Below are 23,131 nucleotides of genomic sequence, written 5' to 3' on the forward strand. Positions count from 1 at the left end.
GAGGGAGTGTTAAGTTCTCGGTTTCAAGGCCCTGTCGGTGAACCATCATTCTTCCTCATGCACTTGTACTCCCCTTCTTTCATCTCCTTTTTGGTAATGAATTTCATTCCTCCCTCATTTACCTCTTATCTATGATATTGTTTCCTTCTTTTCACACCTCTCTCCTCTGTGCATCCTCTACGAATTATAATTTTCATTCCCTATTCAATTGATGGTGTTCTTTGTCTCTACTTACTCCGAGTCTATAATTCCTCTAGTTTTGAGAGGAATCCTGCTCAACACTAGTCTAGCCTCCTTGATATTTTTCCCTTGTTACTACATCCCTAGTATCTCTGCTATCTGAATATTCTTGGTCTTCGCCCTTTTTTGAGCATCCCGAGTTGTTTTTCTTTCCCCTCCACTCCTCACTTCAAGATCCCTCTTTCCCTTGAGCCATTCTTTTATGGTGGAGGATAGTACATGATGCCTCGCCAAAGGGCCAAGAGTTAGTGAGGTGTTACCTATTTTCATGGATAGAGGATCCTGCATGAAACATAGGGTAGAGAACTCTATACAGTGCTAGTGTGCCAATATTTTACAAAAAGTTCAAGCGTAAACTTCAAAGGTAGAGCGGTACATCACCGGAGAATGAGGTTGGTTAACATAAATAAAGTTGTTGGGAGAAACAGTGCATTAGGCGCTACATATTGGGAACACCCTATGGTTGCAGAATATCCAGTTTAAGTTCTTGTTGGAGCTAACTCAGGTGTAGATATAGGTGATTTATCCTTTTCACAAAATCCAAATCTGGTGCATTGACAAATAATATATGTATATAATGGAAATCTACTTCGATGTGAAAATCTTTTGTGGTTGAGTCTTGCTCAACAAGGAGGCCAAATAAGAAATTCTTCTTATGTTGGATAAACTGCAACTCAATATGAGGATTCTTGATAGACATCACATTGAAGTTCATTTTGGAATCTCTCCACACATTGGTTTCTCTCTAGGAAATAGTAATGATCCCATTCTTGTGGATGCGTTAGTCTCCTCCAATTCTAAATTACATGTTTTGCCCAATTTAGTTTTTCTTAGACTTCTTTGTTAGGTTATTTTGTTAAACAATTAATAGACCTTAGTGTTTAAGCCTTTGGTAGGTTTTTTTGCTTTGTTACTAAACTATTACAGACACTATATTGGATTCTACAACAATTATGATTCTCCCACAAATTTAGTTTCCCTCAGTGAAAAAAAATAGAAACATTCTATGTATATATTTTTTTAAACATAAATAAAAATTAAAAAAAAAAATTATACATAATACATTTTACTATAAAAATTTCACTTTAAATAATAAATTGACTTTCATATTAAATTATAAAACTAAAAATATATATTAATTATCTTATTGAACATTAAAATTTTTAATTATTTTAATACAACCCATAAATAAATAAATATATATATATATAATTGTATTTTTAAATTTCAAATAAAAAACCCTAGTAACTTAATATCTCAAACACAACCAGATTCATTTGTTGTTATTACTGAATCTCTATGTCTTACCCCTTTTAATTATTAAATTACATACAATTTCAAATTTATGTTTTATTATAAAAAAATTAATATTATCAGTTGATTTTGTGATTATGTTACTAATATATGAAAATAATTAAAAAAACAATATCATTATCGACCAACTAATGTGATAGCGATTTATCTTCTATGTGTAATTCTATCATGATTTGGCTCTTCACCATCACGGGAACAGTATTCTGGTTGTTGCAGAAAAGTGAGGTAGATATTGACCGGTCAACCTAAACATCAAATAATATCCTTGATAATCATTTCTTCAAAAAAAAATTAAAATGGAGTCCCTTGAAAAAGCTTGTATTAGGCCCAGTGAATAATATTTACATTATATATCACTGTCGGATCAATTAACATCAATCACATTATACCGATATACATGCTCGATAATATTTACATTATATACAACTGTCGTGGGATCAATCAACATCAATCACATTATACTGATATACATGCTCGATACATATAAGCTGCCGCGCAGTGCCACATATATTGAAAATCGATCATGGAAAGGGTGCCTGAAAGCCAACTGCCCCAACCGCGTAAACTGCACTCATATGCAACCATTTCTTCAAAATTTGTAACTCTAGTAATCTGCTGTGAAAAATATGGAAACTACAGATTATAACTTAACCATGAAATTACTAATAAACCAAGAGTGAACACATAAATAGTCAGTGACTACATTGTATAAACTATTTTAATTTAATTGAAATTAATGTATCCAGTAACATGAAATTAATCTCTCTACATAGAATGCGAAAGTCCAAAACCCTTTTCAAATATCAATTTCTTTTTATAAATATTTTAATATTAATTGTTTTTTATATAAAATATTAAAAAAATTTAAAAAATATTACAAAGAAGAAATTAATTAATAATTATGTAAATAAGTTTTTTTTATTTAATTATCAATAATTGTTAAATAAATATAGAGATGTAATTTTTATGTATTTTTAATAGTATTTATAGATTAAGGTTGAGTTTTTTTTTAAATAGTAATACTTTTTTATCTAAATTGACTAATTCAAAAAATAATTATATAAACAAGTGTCATATAAAATTCATAATGAATTAAACAAAGTATTTTGGTAGAAATCAGAAGATAGAATTTTTTTGTCCTATGAACCACACTAGTTGGTTCCAATCGCATCACCACACTTGGTTCAAAAGGCATTGGCCAAAAAATTTCTCTCATATGATTTCTACCAAAAAATTTTGTTTAATTAAAAATATTGTTACAAATTTTTTCAAATATATACATATTTAACTTTAATTTTTTTATAATTAATAATAAAAATAATAATTTAAAATAAAATTTATTTTAATTATTTTTTAATATTTTTAATTTTAATATTTGAAATTATTTCATGAAATAAATAGTGTGTCCTAACTCTCAATATTTACTACCTATTTAATCCATATGACTACGGTCTATAATATATAATGAATCCAGGAAAATAAATAATTTTTTCATAAATTAAAAATGTTTCACACGAAAGGAATTCAAATTCAATTAATATCACTGTCACCACCGAAGTTAGTTCTGATGAGAAGTTGGAGCCCATCAAAATTTGTGGTTGGCATGCGTCGGAAATGCCTTGTGTCGTCATCGGTGACGTTTGTGACTTGACTTGGCGTATGCGGCCTGGATCGCATACCGCAAACACATAAATTTCACACGTCACCAGCCACCGGACCTATCTGAGAGATACGACACAAATTTTCCGAAGTTTTTCCGTTGGATATGTATTGCCAGCTGCATTCGCGTCTTCTTATCTGATCCTCAAATTAGTCAAAGAAACTACGCCAATCTATTTATTAGTCCCTGCCTTCATCAGCACGATATAGCGATCGCTCGATATTTATTAATCCCTGCCTTCTTCAGCACTATATAACGATCGCTCGATCGTTGATTGCGCATTAATTCGGCTTTTGACCAATTTTTTTTAATCTACGCCAATCTATTTGTTAATCGCTGCCTTCATCAGCATGATATAGCGATCGCTCGATATTTATTAATCCCTGCCTTCTTCAGCAATATATAGCGATCGCTCGATCATTGACTGCGCATTAATATCTATTAGTCCCGGCCTTCATCATCAGCACTATATAGCGATCGCTCGATCTGAGCATTAATTTGGTCAGCACTATAATATAGCGATCACTCAATCGTTGATTGCGTATTAATTTGGTTTTTATCAATTTTTTTTGCTTTTGAGCATTTTAACTAAAGTTCACTGTCCCTAATTTCATTCACACAAATTTTAACAAAGTGTTTGGGTGGGAAAACATTTTACCTCTCATTACATCCTTCACATGACCAGATGTAGAAAAATTGCAGCAATATTATTTTATCTAAAATTTGGTGAATGTAAAATGATTGTGACAATATGTTTTATCTAAACTCTAGTGGTTGAGACAAAGTTTGCTTATATTTAAAGTTTTGTATAGAATTCTTATACACACGTTTAATAGATTTCATGTAAGACTCACACATGTTGCACTCCATTATTTATTGATGTCATGGATCATCCACGCGTCACTTTTCTGTATACAACACGCCCTCCTTGTCTTACTACAAAAACAATGCATTCTTTGCCTTTCTGTAGAAACAATTCATTAGCCCCCTACATGGTTCTCTTCTTGCAGAAATAATTCTTTCATAGAGAAAAACTAAAACTTTCTAACATTGGTATTCAACATGAGGTGCAAACCCTTACTACAAAATGCCACAAAAAAATTGGCTAGAGGTTGCAATGAACTGGAACGAATGGATTCAAGCGGATGCTAATTCAATATGGAATGAAATAGGTTCATGGCCATTGCAATGCTTTCCCGAATGAGTGACTTGTTGGGAATTTCTGATAATTCCAAAAGAGATAAACAGAGAAAAAAATGCTCTGTTTCTTAACTTTTGTTGCGTATTACATTACTTATTCAACATCGATACATTTTCTCAACATTCGAAGAGCATATAAAAGAGCCATTTTACAAAATGAAATTATGCAGTCACTTCCGTGACAAAAACCCTTTTACACAGTAACTCAAAGAATGTTTTAAAACACAGATCAACAAAGTCTCTGTCCAAATATATTCGGGACATGTATAGTGGCCCTTGGCCTATGTTAAAATTTTCACAATCATAAATTAACATGGAAACCATGGTCGTGTCTAGACCTTTCTACTTTCCATAGAAAAAAAAACATTGCACATAAAATAGGAACCCTATATTTAGTATGCCGCAACAGCAACACACAGAATCAGAAGGGAGATAATTGTAACTTGAACAGAGAAAAGCGTAGGGTCAATGGTTCAGGTCTCTTCCGTTCCAGCCCTGAGTGCAATTAAAACTGAATATGGAGGAGCTAGATAAGAGAACTGACATTCAACAACCGTAGTAAATTTCATTAATTACTTCACTGATAAAGTTGGCCATCAATGAGAATTCCAATTCACGTCAAATAATAAATAGCTCCATGGTGCAGGTGATCCAGGTGGATATTGGTGGCCACCTACCAAGTCCACCCGGACCCCCACCATTTGTTAGGGTCCCGCCCTAATGTTGTGGGGGAAAGTATCCAACTCGGAATGACCCTAATCCACTCTAAGGGTGACAGTACAGCTGAAAGCAAAGCTATCTAAAGTTTCTTCTTTATGACATGCAAGAGATAAAAGGAAGAGATCCACTTACCGATGTCTTGCGCAAATGGTCGATCCAATCTCCTTTGATTGCCGCTTGCTCCCAGCTCCAAGTCTTTTCACGGGCCCTGCTACACGAGATCCTGCAAACAAGACAAGGGAAGGAAACTACAAGAAGCATGCATGCATAACTGATTCAAGGATTAGCATAAATCAAATACGCAAGTAAGACAATACATCATTGAAACACATGCGAATAGAAGAACCTCAAATGCTTTATTAATATATGGAAGTAAGGTTCAGGCGGTGATACAACCATGAGAGGTCCAATCCAGCATCACCTTCCCGACGGAGAGAAATCTCTTCTTCACCTCCCTCAAGCAATCACCCAATGCTCACAACCGTAAACCAACAGCAATTCTTTGCACTAAATTATGCCCGGCCTCCAGATCCCATGGGATGAGATCCTTATATAGAGTTTTGGAGTGAAGATAAGTCAGCTTGATGTGTGACTTGTTGTCCTCTTCAACTCCAGTTGTTCTTCAGTCCTTCACTCAGAGTTTCTGCCTTCCACTTGGAGTTTTAGAACCTCTTAACTCATCATTAGGCGAATCTTCTGATCCAAGTGTCAATTTAGAAGCTTCCTGGGCACTGGCACATTGAGAAAAGATTCCTCCACATGTCCAAGTACGCTCAGCGCAGGTAGCCTTTGTCCTACTTGCTCTGCAACGCAGGTAGCCTTTGTTGTACCTGCTATGCAGCGCAGATGCCTAGTGGAGCAGCTGCAATGATCCAAAACTGACCTGTTTTTGAGTGTTTTTAGTGGAGAACTGAACTGTAGTGCTGTGGTTTGCTGACCTTGTTCCTCTAGGGGTAGGAACAACATGTTTGGGGACTTTGGATCCCTCAGATTATTGACATTTCATGCTCTATGCTATAAGGCACAAAAATGTCTATAACAGTTGCCCCCTAAAGTATGAGGTCGTTTATCGGGTGAAATGCTTTATTAGGAGGATCCGAAGTTCATTCAATCGCCGGGAGGTGACCTGTAACAAAATACAATACAATACATTATCTTTTCATACTTTCTTTTCATGATCTAGCTGATGCGGGCATTTCCCATGCTCAGCTTTATAAATACGTTTGATGTACATAAACAGACGATCGTCTGATAATAGACTGATAATTCTCTGCTTTTAATTATCATCCTTTTAGTAGGATGACCATCTGCTGCACATGTCTATGTTTTTATCTCCTGAATATATATCGCAGCCCGGATGGATGAAACTAGATCCGGGGTCTTCAAACTTGTCCGATCTTCACTCTAGTACAAGTCGATCCATGTGAGAATTTCTCGAAGTCGAACATGGAAAGACATCGCTTGATTACCAGTCAATAATGTAAACTTTTAACAAGCGCGAGAGGAATCACCGATAATGATGATGACCCTCAAGGTACTGCAGCACAATTCACGTGGTGTGAATATAGGATCTGACGTCGAACACCACGCAAAGTCTCCTGGTTGAAGGTCATTGATGTATACCTATCGCCGGGAGTGAGAAACTTGCCATTGAGGCATGCAAGCTTCAAAGTACTGAGGGGGTGTTCCTAGATCAACTTCTTGGATAATGAGCTGATGTCGACAAGAAGTGATCCGTCAAAGGAGGGCCTTAATGAATCCCACATCAGTGACACGGAACGGAGCTAGTGATGATGGTGAAAACGATCTGTGAAATATGATTCAGGGTGGCGGTCATGGAAGGATGAAAGATGATGTATGGTAGTGGATGGGACCCGGTTGACACTTTCTGAATGACATCTCTTGAACATATAACGACACTGATGTGATGGATCGGTAGCATTACCCCATGTATGGATGGTATGGCGAGACCATGGTGAAGGGACCGGTGAATGATAATAACCCAACCCGATATTTACGGAGGCAAAAGTGTCATGTTCAAGAGCGACTTGCTACCATTACGCTTTGAGGTTCTTCCCAATTTTTCCCCAGTCATTTCTGACCAGTACCTCTTTATTTTTGTCAAGCTTGAGGAGGATAACATATGCTTGATCTATAACCTGCCCTTCGGGCAAGCCCATCGCTATGTTTTAACGAGCCTAGCGATAGGGAAACTCGTTCTCGTCCAAAGACAAGTTTGTCGCTATCTAATATTTTTAACGAGCCCAGCGACAAAGACAACTCGGTCCTTTTCATTTTTAGAGAGTCTGAAAAAGGTACATAAAGTGGACTCCAGGGGTCCTTTTTCGTCATCTAATCCCTTAAGTCCGAAAAAGTATAAAACAATACAGAAGGGATGAATGTTCGATATCTTTATCGAGCCAAACTAGACAAGCGCTCGATCTTTTTGTGTAATAATCCCTCAGGTCCAAAAAAGATTAAAATCTAGAGGAGGGATAGCTCTTCCGGTCCTTTTAACGAGCTGGAAGGCCAAAACTCGGCAAACTTTTCATATTTTACGAGTCAATGAAAAGAGCTCAAAGAAGACTCGTCTTTTGAGGAACGAGTGATAAACAGGGATAGCAGCAGATTCCAGGTACAGGTTGAAATTTTCCAATCACGGCAGTATTACAAGGATGGCTAGGTGAAATCACTCTTCGCAGTTGTTCCTCAAAATAGGTAAAAAATCAAGTGGATGTGAATGATCGGCCAAATGACAAGTGGAGGTGACGGTGCACAAACACGACCAAGGCTTTTATGGCTGATGAATTTACGGTCTCAGATGGTTATTTACCGGTACTGGGTTCATTTTTTAAAGAGCTTGAATGCGCCAAAACACTACTCAATCTTATGTTTATTTTTTAACGAGCATGAACTATGTGCTAAAACTGCTCGGTTCTTGCGTTTATTTTTTAACGAGCATGAACTTTGCCAAAACTGCTCGTTCTTGTGCATGCCCCCAGCATCATAATGACGCATGTCAAAGGATGGTGCCCCCCAAGCTTCATTGCATTCAACTTGGTGGTTGGAATGAAGGTTTACCTTTGAATTTTGAAAAGGGGATTTGTTTCATTTTTTAATGAGGTTGACCTAGTAAAAGAACTATCCTCATGACTCCTTGTTTCATTTTTTAACGAGGTTGACACGAGATAAGAACCATCCTCGGGGCCCACTGTATTTACAGTATTTCCATTAGGGCGACGATCCATGCTAACAAAATATTTAGGAATCTTCTGAATCCGTTGGATATAGAAGATTTCATATTGTAGGTTTCCACTGTGGCTACTTCCGCCAGATTACCTGCCGGCGGTAGGGCAAAAGTACCCATTAAGGCTGGGTCTTTTAGGAGACCTACTCCAATATTTTGGAGCGATTGATTACTTTCATGGATCATTGTGCTGCTTCCCGTAACTTGAGAACTGTTGGGGAGAAATGTTTGTTGGTCGACGATTGTAACTTTTCCTTGAAAAGGAAAAACAATCCTCCTGAAGTAGGTCGACACAACTGCAGCCATGGCATATATCCAAGGCCTTCCCAGTAGGATGTTGTAATCGAGGTTTCCGTCGATTACTTCCACATCAACTTCTACTGTTTTGCCCCCAGTTCAACTTGCAAGTTACTTAAAATCCCGTATGGAGTGTATGATCGTCCATCAAATGCTTTTAATGTCGTTGACGATTTCGACAAGGGTGGTGAGCCTAAATTTTTCCAGCAACTCATCGACATAAGACATGTAGATACCCCCTCATCAATAATTGTTCGATGAACAGTCTTGTTGAGGGCTTTCACTTGAATAAGGAAAGCTAGTTGTGCTGGTAACTTACAATCATATCCTTTATGACCAAAGGCCACAAGATTGGAATCCATTGGGCCAATCCCACCTATGGCTGATAATAAAGCTTGCTCTTGGGAGGTGCAATTTTGCGCTACCTCAAGTGTCGACATAGAGGACGACGATTGGGCCAGGTCCTCTATTATATTATAATCCTGTGTTATTTTTTCACGAGGATTAAATGTAGATTTGTGTACTACTCCCTTTGGCGACTTTATCATTGGTTCAGGAATGATGGGTGGCACGACTTTGGTCAAAGTTGTTGTTGAACTACTAGGTTGTTTATTTGCCTTGTTGTTCAACTGCTTTGGATTCCTATAATCTTTATTCCTTGTCAAAGCATTATTCTGCTGCTTTGAGGTAGACAACATAAGCACTTGGGATCGGGAAGCATTTCGATTAGCAACCAGATTTTGTCTTGGACTAGGAAACGGATCAGTCAATACTGCTGGGGTTTTTGAACTCTTGAAGAGTTTCTTAACTTCAGCTATATGAGGACAATCTTTCGTCCAATGATCCTCATCGCATATATGACACCCTGTCGGGGGTTTCCCTTTCCTTTTCTTTTTCTTCTTGCCCCCTGGTTGCTTCAGTTGTTTGCCCTTGTCGGTCGACATGGCATTTACTTCTGAGGCAAGACGTTCCTCATTTGCATTTTGACTAGAAATTTTGCGTTTGCCAGTCACGCCATTGCTGGCGTGAGAGTCAGTATTCGATTTAGGAGGGGGAGGAATTGAAAATTCAGGTCTGGGGGCGTCAGGTATTTTGTCGTAGAGTGTGCCAGACTGAGTATATACTAAGTCCAGATATTGAGCACGAGCAATGACCTGCTCCTCTGTTACGACCCCCCCCTTGGCCACATCTTCTGTTATAGCCGGAAGTAACGACTTTATAAACCATTCAGCTAACAGCTGATCGGGAACGTAAGTTTTCATCATCCTACGACGACGTCGCCACTCATGTATATGATCAGATATGTGAGTGGCCGTTGTCTGTTTGAAGTTGGTAAGGAGTTCTGTTCCCGTTTCATACCTTATCGGTAATTGAAAATGGGTTAAGAAAGTCGTGGCTAAGGAGCTGAAATTGTCGAAAGAGGCTCTTGGCAATTCAATGTACCATTTAGCCGCTGGACCTGTCAATGTCCTCTGGAAGAGGCGAAGTCTTATCGAATCATCGTTTAGAGTGTTCGATGAACACCACAGATGAAAAGTCATGACGTGATTCGACGGGTCTTCACCTGGATTTCCATTGAATTTAGGAATGTCCGATGGAAGTTTATGCGGAAGCGCTGGCCACCAAGGGGCATAAGCAATTGGATCATTCGTCAGCCGGTTTAGATCTGGCAATTCTAGAGTTGCTACAAAGGGCAACTGTTGGTTCAGGTTAGGCGAAGCATATCCAGGATAAGATGGTATCGTCTGAGCAATGGGTCTTTGCAGACCAGCATAGTGTTGACAACTTTGACAAAGTTGATGGGCATAACCATTATAGCATGGTTGCCCATTACTTACAAAGACTTGTTGCTCAGGTCCTTGATATGATTGCTGGAATGGCGGTTGTTGAGATTGAACCAGCTCTGGTTGTTGGACCATTTGCTGTTGACCAATATTGGATGATTGACCAAGATGAGGAGTCACAGTACTTGTTCGAGCCTGAGTCGCTCCAGATAAGGAGGCACTACCCTGAGATTGTGATTGAGCCGCCGAGACAAGAGGTTGTTGTATTACAACAGGTAGCGCTTGTACTTGCGACGCATTCGCCGTAGCAGGTGTGGTGGGAATATTCGACACAGGGTGTACTGGTTGCATTGAATATGCAACTCCTGATTGTTGAGGCAGTATTGGTACCCAACCGCTAGATGTGATTCCAGTTTGACCTGAACTTTGTTGTAAACTCCCACATGGTTGTTCTCCGGGAGGGAACAATGAAAGAGCACACTGCCCTCCACATGGTGGAAATCCAGTACTTAAAGGGTAAATTGGCCTTTGAAGACACATTGGATCAATTTGTTGAGTTTCAACATAAGAAGTACCAGATGATAATCCAGATGAAGAAATAGGAACTAACCATATTGTTGTCCCTGATGGGACTCCGGCTTGTTGTTGGCAATTTGCCGGGATAGATGGTATACCAACAAACATCGTTGGAGTGGCAGCAGGAGGCTCTGCTGTTGCTGTGTCAGACGACACAGTCCTAGATGTTGACGGTTGTTCAGACATATCTAGTCTATCCAAAAGATTTCTTAGCGATTCTACAAGAACTTACGATGCCAAAAAGACTAACTTCGAAGATCAACGCAGGAATAGGAGGTGATTATGTTCCGTTTAGAATGAATTTTATATGACGACGCTTTAGACACAACTTGCTTTTTCACTTTTTAAGAGTCGAGAAAAAGCTAAAGATGACTCTAGTCTCCTTCGATGTATTAACGAGCCCGAAGTGACAAATGCTCGGATGGACTTTTTCAGTTATAGAGTTTGAAAAAGGCCAAAAGAAATTACTCTGGAGTTCTAGGCAGAGGGTGTGCCAAACCTTTCGCGAAACCACAGAATACGTTTTACGGTACGAGTGGTCGATCTTCGTGAATGCTGTGTTCACTGCATCGCGATCAGTAGGGCGGCCGACACGGCTTCCTATGGATAAAGGCTTTGTTCCTATAGGGGTCCCCCAATATACGCGACGGTACGCGGGGGCACAAGTCCGTATTAGTGCTATCGTCTCTCAGGAGGAATCACCCACCTTCGTAGAGATCGACAGTCACTATGTTTAACGACGCCGGTTCACGTCTCTACCTAGACCTCTACTGTGTTTCGTTATGTTTCAAAGCGTTGTTAGATAAATTCAGTTCTTTTTAGGTTGATCTTACTTAGCAGTTTGCCTTTATGGATCACCACGTGATGTATGATACAACTCCTAAATGCAGTCTAAGAATGATAAGCAAGCTTTTTCGATTCTTTCAACTTATGAAAATCTTAACTACTGAAGGAAAAGAAAGACATCATCTTTTCAAACAGATCATAGAGCACACACTGATGCACTTTTCCTAAATCGGCATGCAAACTGTCAAAATGCACATGCACAATGCAAGTATTTCTTTTCTTCTTCCTTAATGTTGATGTATTACAAAAAGAAAGCTGTTGTATGATTTCGAATTCAATTTCAAGCGAAAGCAACAAGTTTTTGTCCAATTATCAAAAGAACACCTTAAGATTCACTCGTTTCAACACAAGAAATACTGAAATTCGAACCATATAACGAAAGCAAATGCTCAAGCAGCTATGAACAACAATAAACTAGCTCTCAGAATCACAATGACACTTTCTCATAGGTCTAGATCCAAGAGGTCATAGCAAGACTAGTTCACTTTCGCTATGGGAAACTGTGAATGACAACAAGAAATACAATAAGAACAATCACGGTTTCTTCATACAACTGAGGGGGAATGAAGGCAAATAGAAGTGGTTTCAGCTGGGTATACAGGTTGACAACAGGCTGCAAAAACAATACTGAAAACTGGGCAACAGACAGTGGGGAATCCCAGTTGCACAAGGCAAAACTGGATCAGCGCAGGTGTTGCACTGTCAACCTGCGATGCAGCGCAGGTAGCCCCTTCGGGACCTGCGTTGCAGTACAGGTAGCCTTTGTTGCAGCTGCACTGATGAGACAACTCTCGCCTCTCTCAGATTCTGGGTCACAGTTTGCTCAAAAATCGACGGTTTTTGGCCAAATCAGTTGCTATCAGTCAAGTATACTCTAGAGGATGATTAAAGGAAGATGAACACTATCACAAAGAGCTAAAAATATTCCTTGTGGATTTGCTCTTCAAATCATAAACAGGCCCAGCACTGGGCTAGAGTAGCTGCCCTCTACTTTGCATTCGATGGACTCGCATGCAGTTCGATTCGGTACTCTTTTGTTTAAGAAATGAATAGCAAGAAACACAAGCTACCAACAAGACACGTCCCCAGCGGAGTCGCCAGTCTGTTGTGGGGAAAAGTATCCAACACGGAATGACCCTATCCCACTCTAAGGGTGACAGTTCCTTAGCAACAGCTGAAAGCGAAGCTATCTAAAGTTTCTTCTTTATGACATGCAAGAGATAAAAGGAAGAGATCCACTTACCGATGTCTTGCGCAAATGGTCGATCCAATCTCCTTTGATTGCCGCTTGCTCCCAGCTCCAAGTCTTTTCACGGGCCCTGCTACACGAGATCCTGCAAACAAGACAAGGGAAGGAAACTACAAGAAGCATGCATGCATAACTGATTCAAGGATTAGCATAAATCAAATACGCAAGTAAGACAATACATCATTGAAACACATGCGAATAGAAGAACCTCAAATGCTTTATTAATATATGGAAGTAAGGTTCAGGCGGTGATACAACCATGAGAGGTCCAATCCAGCATCACCTTCCCGATGGAGAGAAATCTCTTCTTCACCTCCCTCAAGCAATCACCCAATGCTCACAACCGTAAACCAACAGCAATTCTTTGCACTAAATTCTGCCCGGCCTCCAGATCCCATGGGATGAGATCCTTATATAGAGTTTTGGAGTGAAGATAAGTCAGCTTGATGTGTGACTTGTTGTCCTCTTCAACTCCAGTTGTTCTTCAGTCCTTCACTCAGATTTTCTGCCTTCCACTTGGAGTTTTAGAACCTCTTAACTCATCATTAGGCGAATCTTCTGATCCAAGTGTCAATTTAGAAGCTTCCTGGGCACTGGCACATTGAGAAAAGATTCCTCCACATGTCCAAGTACGCTCAGCGCAGGTAGCCTTTGTCCTACTTGCTCTGCAACGCAGGTAGCCTTTGTTGTACTTGCTATGCAGCGCAGATGCCTAGTGGAGCAGCTGCAATGATCCAAAACTGACCTGTTTTTGAGTGTTTTTAGTGGAGAACTGAACTATAGTGCTGTGGTTTTCTGACCTTGTTCCTCTAGGGGTAGGAACAACATGTTTGGGGACTTTGGATCCCTCAGATTATTGACATTTCATGCTCTATGCTGTAAGGCACAAAAATGTCTATAACACCTAACCCCCTTATTTATGTCTTGGGATCACGTCATAGTCAAGAGTCAATAAAGCCCATATTAATATTTGTAAGTGGTTAACCCACAATTAATGACGGGACCACAGTTAGTTGCAAATGGGCGGAAGTATTAGATAGATGGTAAATAAGCGGTAGTATTAGATAGATGGTATTAATAAAACCCACGATATTGGCTCGTGGTATTGCATGTATGAGTCATATATAAAGGATAGAGACTCCCTGCGAGGAGCATTGTGTCTTGTTTTATAATCGAGCTCTGCTCTATTGGAGGTTGCCCCCTCGAAGAGGCCTGTGAACATTTCTCTCTGAATAATAAAATCATTGCTATTCTGTGTTCTGGGTATATTTTCCTCGCATATTTTGTGTTCTCGGTATCTTTTCTTCGCTTGGGTATTGATTTGCAGGTTAAGAGCATAACAAGTGGTATCAGAGCACTTTCCAGGGCTCGGTGGGATCTCCAAATTTTAGCAAATTTTTTTTGGCTAGAGACGTGTTCCAGCGTCTTTAAACCACAGGATCTGTCGTTAAGCGCATAAACCTGCGGATTTGGGGAGGCATGCACGCAGGAAATACAAGAGGTGGTCACATCTGTTGGACTCCCTTGTAACCCCTGTGGGTACCCCTTCGAGTAGTAGCGCATTAGACAGAACCGCACACAGACTGTCTTCCACATACCCTCTGGGTATATAGGAAGCCCACTAGCTCCCTTGAAACCTCGCCATAGATAAACCTTCGGCCGTCTTGTTGCTACAGTACACCGAGAACAGCACTCGGAGAGATTACTCGCCCGTACGATAGGGTAGTCGGGTTGTACGGCTAAGGGTACGGTCGATCCTCCTTAGTTAGAGCCCTGAAACATTGGGCCGAGTACTACTGTCAGACCCTTATGTATATTGCGATCTGTAGCACCTGACACTCCCCAAGACCATAGTTCCCTTTCTATCGGGGGATCACACATCATCTATTCCAGATCAGCAGCAGCAGTTGTTCCACCATTCAGATCTCTCAGATCCACCAGATCGGATATTCCAGATCAGCAGCAGCAGTTGTTCCACCATTCAGATCTCTCAGATCCACCAGATCGGATATTCCAGATCAGCAGCAGCAGTTGTTCCACCATTCAGATATCTCAGATCCACCAGATCGGAGTAGTTGCGAAGGGTTCCTGTACCTTGATATGATTTTCGCAGGACTTTTGGCGGCATTGACAGTTTGAGGATTTGGCGACTGCAGTATTCCGAAGTGCTTATTTGTGACCTAGCCCATCAGCATTAGGACAACGAGCTGAGCACGGTGGTACCATTCAATTTCTTAGAAAAAAAAAAATTGGCGGTCCCAAATTTTCATCAAGTTGGTGTATGGTAGAAACTAGAGCTCAAGCAATGGCCAATGAAAGACTAGACAAACTTGAAACAGATATGAACGAGCTCAAAGATTCGCTTAAAGACCTATCGAGCATGGTACGGCAAGCACTCGCTAAGGGCAAGGAGCCAGCTCTTGAGGTACCATATAATGACCATATACACCTTGAGGGTGAGTCTAGCCACTCTCCTCACGTCTGGCACACCCATCCACCACCTCCTAAGTTGGATAGTCAGCGACCTCCCAAGTTGGATATACAGAAATTTGATGGTTCTAACCCGTCCGCATGGCTAGCACAAATGGAACAGTATTTCAAATTGAATCATCTCCAAGATGATTGGACAAATATTGGAGTGGGGACCATGTACTTGGACAATGAACGATGGCAATGGGTAGAATGGCATCAACGTCGCAATGCACCTTTTTCGAGTTGGGCCCAATTTTCTAAAGCTCTTCGAGATCGATTTGAACAGGGAGACTCCTTTTTGGGCTGTCTCACTAAGCTTCGACAAACGGGTACAGTGGATGAATATATCACCGCTTTTGAAGCCTTGGCCTTCCGCACTGACCATCTCTCATATGAGTTCTACACGGAATGTTTTATCAGTGGTCTTAAAGAAGCCATCAAAGCTCAAGTTCTACTCCACCACCCTCCCACATGGACGGAGGCTTGCCAGGTAGCCCGTAAGGTGGAGCGTGCCATAACAACCCAATACAGCCGCCCAAATTTCCCCACTAAAGGTCGTCCCCCACAAGCTCATACCACGACTCAGACACTTAAGGTCCAAAAGGTGTCACCTCAGGAAATGGCCGAGAGAAGAAAGCAAGGACTATGTTACTACTATGATGAAAAATATTCCCCTGGGCATAAATGCAAGGAGCCCAAGTTTTTTCAAATAGATGCCACTGACTACAGCTCCACCGAGGAAGATCCACCTCTTGAGGAACCGGAGGCGATCGAAGAAGACAACCAAAAGGAGATTGTATCTGATGACCCAGTTATTTCGCTCAATGCGTTGGCAGGAATCTCTTCCCCTCAAACTCTCAAAATCAGGGGTTTTCTTAAACATCGCCCAGTAATAGTCTTGATTGATAGTGGAAGTACCCATAATTTCATCCATCAAAAAATCGCCGAAGCAGCGCATTGTTATGTACGGGCAGTCTCTAACTTCCAGGTCCAAATTGCAGATGGGGGCACAATGAAATGTGAAGGCCGCTGTGAAAATGTCAAACTTCAAATGGGGGATTATCAGTTGAAAACCCACATGTTTGCCATACACATGGGGGGATGCGACATTGTCCTAGGTGCTGAATGGCTCCGCACCCTTGGGCCAATCACAATGGATTTCCAGGAGTTATATATGAGTTTTAAGCAGAACAACTCCACACATACCCTCCGTGGACTTCAGGCAGGAGCCCCCTCTATCATCAGCACGCATAGAATGGAAAAATTGTTAAAAAAGGGCCATCATGGAGTGGTAGCTCAATTTAATGCCATCCAGGTAGTAGACACCATGTCTCCGCCAGTTCATCCTGAGATGCAACAGATTTTAAATAAACATCGGACGGTCTTTGACAAGCCTCATGAGCTTCCACCCTCACGAGGGGAACATGATCATAGCATCACATTGGTTCCAGGGGCCCAACCCCCAAATGTGCGGCCATACAGATATCCGTTCACCCAAAAGAATGAAATAGAAAAAATCGTCAAGGAATTGTTGGAAGCAGGTGTCATTCGTCCCAGCATTAGTCCTTATTCATCCCCAGTGGTCATGGTCCTCAAGAAAGATGGGGAGTGGCGGATGTGTCTCGACTTCAGGGCCCTGAATAAGTTAACAGTCAAAGATAAATTTCCCATCCCAGTGGTTGACGATTTGCTGGACGAACTCAATGGGGCTCAATTCTTCACTAAGTTGGATCTTCGCTCAGGCTATCACCAAATTCGCATGAAGGAAGTCGACATTCCCAAGACAGCTTTCAGAACTCATGAAGGCCATTACGAGTTCCTCGTCATGCCATTTGGTCTCTGTAATGCCCCCTCTACTTTTCAGAGCCTTATGAATCACCTCCTCAAACCATATCTCAGAAAATTTGTCCTTGTCTTCTTCGATGACATCCTCATCTATAGTGGCACTTGGGCGGCACATCTTCAGCATGTAGATCTACTCTTGCAACTGCTCCGAACACATAAATTATTTGTCAAGATGTCTAAGTGTTCGTTTGGCATGGAAGAAGTTGAGTATTTGGGCCACATTGTGGGGCGCGAAGGTGTCAATGTGGACCCCAAAAATATCCAGGCCATGCAAGAATGGCCTCAACCTAAGACCTTGAAAAGCTTGAGAGGATTTTTGGGTCTCACAGGCTATTATCGTAAATTTGTCCGCAACTATGGCCGCATAGCGAAGCCCCTAACGCAACTCCTAAAGAAAAATTCCTTCTTCTGGAATGAGGAAGCACAACAGGCATTTACCGCTCTAAAAACTGCCATGTGTTCCACTCCTGTCTTAGCACTACCGGACTTCACCAAATCATTTGTCATTGAATGTGATGCTTCGGGAACAGGTATTGGAGCGGTCTTAATGCAGGAAGGGCGACCATTGGCCTTCACCAGCCAACAACTAAGTGGGAAGAATCTGGGCCAATCTACCTACGAGAAGGAAATGATGGCCATCTTACATGCAGTCGAGACCTGGAGACCTTACTTGTTGGGGCGACGTTTCCAAATCCGCACAGATCATCACAGTCTTAAATATTTTTTGGAGCAACGCCTATCTTCCCCTCAACAAAATAAATGGTTAGCCAAAATGCTGGGATATGATTATGAGATCATTTACAAGAAAGGGAAAGACAACAGGGTAGCAGATGCATTGTTGCGCCAATTTGAGGAGGAAAGTACTCTGCTCGTAATTTCCCTCCCCATTCCAGACTGGATTGAAGAGGCTCGCAGGGAATGGTTTTCACATCCAGGGCTCTCCCAACTCATTTCTCAATTGCAGGTAGATCCTAATTCCAGCAAGGGCTAGTCGTGGCAGAATGATATTCTTTGCTACAAGGACAGAGTCGTAATATCACCAACATCCACCCTCAAAAGTCACATTTTGGCAGAATTGCACTCATCTCCCATTGCAGGACATTCGGGCTTTCAGAAGACGTATGTTCGCACCAGAAGATCATTTTTTTGGACCGGCATGAAACAGGACATCCTTTCTTTCGTAGCAGAATGTGACGTCTGTCAACGCCACAAAGGGGAAACCGTCAACACACCAGGCACATTACAACCATTGCCCATTCCGGCGTCAATTTGGACAGAGGTTTCCATGGATTTCATTACAGGTCTTCCAAAGTCTGGGAACAAGTCAGTCATCATGGTGGTTGTGGACCGACTATCGAAGTATGCTCATTTATGTGCCCTACCCCACCCATTTACACCAACCTTGGTTGCTCAAACTTTCATGGATCAGATCTTCAAATTGCATGGCATGCCCACTTCTATTGTATCCGACCGTGACCCAATCTTCACTAGTAATTTTTGGCAGGAGCTCTTCAGAATACAAGGCACTCAACTCAAACTCAGTACTTCATATCATCCGCAAACAGATGGTCAAACCGAAGCCGTCAACAAATGTCTAGAAACCTACCTTAGGTGTTTCACTTCAGAAAAGCAACACCTTTGGGTAAAGTGGTTACCTCTGGCGGAGTGGTGGTATAACACCAACTATCATGCCACCACCAAAATGACTCCCTATGAAGCAGTCTATGGACAACTTCCGCCTTCCCCTACTTCTTATCTCACGGGGTGCTCCAAAGTACAAGCCGTGGATCAACTCCTACAACACCGCGCAACCATGCTTGCCCATCTGCGCGAGAATCTTCATCAAGCTCAGAACCGTATGAAGCAACAGGCTGACCAACATCACTCAGAGCCCCAATTTCAAGAAGGGGATCAGGTCTTTTTGAGGCTGCAACCATATAAGCAAACATCACTCAAAGACAAGGGTTGTCAAAAGCTCTCCCCAAAATTCTATGGACCATACCAAGTACTTCAGCGCATTGGAGAAGTGGCTTACAAGTTGGCTTTGCCACCAACAGCAAAAATCCACCCAGTTTTCCATGTATCGTGCCTCAAGAAAGTGATTGGGAACAATTGCCGAGTTCAAACCAGTCTACCTGAATTGGACGAAGAAGGGTCAATCTGGCTTCAACCTGAACAGGTTCTAGACACACGAGACAAGAACCTGCGCGGCCGCATGATTAAGGAGGTCCTCGTCAAATGGAAAGACACCTCTCCGGAAGATGCAACTTGGGAACTAGCCACTATTCTTCAGCAGTTTCCGCAGCTTCAGCCTTGAGGACAAGGCTAGTCTTAAGGGGGAGGGCATGTTAGGGTCCCACCCTAACCCCCTTATTTATGTCTTGGGATCACGTCATAGTCAAGAGTCAATAAAGCCCATATTAATATTTGTAAGTGGATAACCCGCAATTAATGACGGGACCACAGTTAGTTGCAAATGGGCGAAAGTATTAGATAGATGGTAAATAGGCGGTAGTATTAGATAGATGGTATTAATAAAACCCACGATATTGGCTCGTGGTATTGCATGTATGAGTCATATATAAAGGATAGAGACTCCCTGCGAGGAGCATTGTGTCTTGTTTTGTAATCGAGCTCTGCTCTATTGGAGGTTGCCCCCTCGAAGAGGCCTGTGAACATTTCTCTCTGAATAATAAAATCATTGCTATTCTGTGTTCTGGGTATATTTTCTTCGAATATTTTGTGTTCTCGGTATATTTTCTTCACTTGGGTATTGATTTGCAGGTTAAGAGCATAACACCATTGTTTCTCTCAGCATTTTCAGTTTCCTTAATTGTAGCACAACTTACTATTTTTAGCAATTTTCGGGTCCTGAACTTCCGGAGCCGTTTTGAGGCCCTAAACGACATTTTTTAGAAAATTTGGGGGCAACATGGGTCCATGGACTGATGTTGCCCTTCCCAAAGTGGTAGGGCTCGGATAGATCTTTCTAATGAGCTATTGTACGCGTCAAACGGAGATCGTATGCCAAAGTTACGACCCCGGGAAGTTGATTTACCAATTTACCCAAATGGGGCCCACAATTTAGCGATTCATCTTCTAGGGTTTAGGTTTCGGAATGTTAAGGTTTTTCCAATGTTTCTCAACAATAAATAGGTCTTCAAGCCTCATTGTAAGATAGTTCAGAGGCATGTAGCCACCACATCTCTTCTCAGAGATAAGCTACCATTGCCCTAGCTGGTTTATTTCCATCACTGTTTGTAAGCATATTTCAGTATTTTACATTAATGAAGTGAAGTATTATTTCCGCTGCATATCTGTGTTTATGGTTATCTCTATAATTTGTTGTGTTCCTATTTAAGTCTAGATCAGTGGTATCAGAGCAGTCTGCTTTTTCTCTGTTTTTCTTTGCATGTCCCCAACGAGGTCGGGATATAAGGAGTTAGGGCTTGAACTGGTCAAACATTTGCGAGACCAGCCTCGCAAATCCCGATGGCCTCCTATGGCGGATGAGAAGAAAGACGAGGGGGTAGGAGATCCTATCAAAATATTTCTTGAAGAAGCCCTCGAGCGACAATGGAACGCGATGATGGACAACTTTGCCCAATTCCTTCAGTAGCTACCCAGAAGTGACACATCGGCTTCCAGCAGCTACTCTGGAAACGCCACGCCCTTTAAGGTACAAGTTAATTTTGAAATCCCTATATTTCAGGGTCAGATAGACGCAGATGCCGTAGATAAATGGTTAAATCTGCTAGAGGGTTATTTTTCTGTTCATGAATTTTCGAGTTGGGAAAAGATTGTTTTTGCTCTTCTCAAAGCAGCCCCCCACGTCAAGGACTGGTGGGAAACCTACTGCGAGCAGAAGGATGAAAATACCGGCTCACTATTTTCAGCCGCACCCACCTGGAATTCATTCCGGGATGCCATCAAGGAGCAGTACTACCCTGTCGGAAGCTATGAGGATGAATACATAAAGTGGACCACGCTGCGGCAGGGAAGGGACCAAGATGTGCCGGAGTTCACCAATCTTTTCCATACCCTTCGCACAAAGTTGGGTATCTAGGATACGGAGCAACATTTGATACTCAAATACCGCAGCTGCCTGCACAAGTACATCCAAGAAGAAATACAATCCCTGAACATCTCCTCGCTCGGCACAACATACCGATATGCTGTCAAGGTTGAGCAGAAGTTTAAACAAAAGGAGCGAGACTTTGGATCTACGAATCTGAAGCAAGGAAAAGGTGCCCCTAAAACACAGAACAAAGGACAAAACCAAGGCAGGGCAGCCCAAGACAACCCGCCAAAGCTACAGGCAAAGAACAGCGTCGCGAAGACGAAAAAGGATACGGGAAAATGGTGTCAGTTCCATAAGAGCTCCACTCACAACACCAGTGAGTGTCGGGCCAAGCAGTCACTGGTGGCTAATCTAAAGGTTCTAGAATTAGATGCATCTTCCGACTCTGAGTCAGAACTCGACAAGGGGAATGACAAAGGTAAGCAGATCATTGATGCAGATCCCAACACCACTGTTGCTACTGCCAAGATCCAGAAAAATGAACCCGAAGATCAAGAGGAGGAGGAGCGTCTCTTCCACTCCCAGATGTGGGAAAAGGGCTCCCCGCTACAGTTCATTGTCGATAGCGGGAGCCAAAAGAACCTCATTTCGACAGAGGTCATGAAGCGGTTGGGCTTACCAACCACAGCACATCCACAACCGTACACCATTAGGTGGCTTCACCAAGGATGAGATCTTCGCGTGAGCCAGCAGTGTCGCCTTCCATACAACATCAAGCCCTTCATGGATGAGGTACTGTGTGACATTGCTCCCCTTGAATTTTGTGATGTATTGTTAGGACAACCATACTTGTGGAAGCAACATGCTGTGTATGAATCAAGGCCCCATGCTGTTATTATTACATTGGGGAATAAGTTGTACAGGATACCAAAGGTAGCATCGCCTATCGTCATCTCTTTTATTACTGCAAAACAATGCAGTAAGTTCATTTCCAAGACTGGGAAATTTGTTTTCCTGATGATACGCCCTCAAGGAAAGAAGAGGACAGTGGCCACGACCTCCGGATAGGGCCCCTCCGCACGACAACTATAGATGGATAAGGTCATGAAGGAGTACGAGGACATCTTCACCTCCCCCACAGGGGTTCCTCTGCACTGTCAGGTCAAGCACTCCATCAATCTGACCCAGGTGGGCCGCTACCAGATGGACCAATTTATCAGTGCTCCATTCTGGAGAACGATGAAATCAAGAGGCAGATTCAGGAGCTGCTGCAGAAAGGTCACATCCGTCCGAGTTCATCACCTTGTGGGAGCTCGATCATGTTGGTACAGAAGAAGGATGGGACTTGGAGACTCTGTATTGACTATCAGGCGCTAAACAAGATCACTGTCTGTAATAGGTACCCGATCCCGCAAATTGATGACCTCTTGGACCAACTAAAGGGGGCAAAATATTTCAGCAAGGTCGATTTGAAGTCAAGATATCACTAGGTACCAATTGAACCCTCTGATGTGTGGAAGACTGCCTTCAAAGCCAAGGAGGGCCTCTTCAAATGGTTGGTTATGCCTTTCGGATTGACGAATGCTCCTGCAACCTTCATGAGACTAATGGATGACATCTTGCGGCCATTCACCAACTCATTTGTAGTGGTATACTTGGA

The sequence above is a fragment of the Pinus tabuliformis genome, chromosome 6, assembly GCF_031772625.1.
Source record: "Pinus tabuliformis cultivar Carrire ecotype Pingquan chromosome 6, CPIR1, whole genome shotgun sequence".
Taxonomy (NCBI): Eukaryota; Viridiplantae; Streptophyta; class Pinopsida; order Pinales; family Pinaceae; genus Pinus; species Pinus tabuliformis.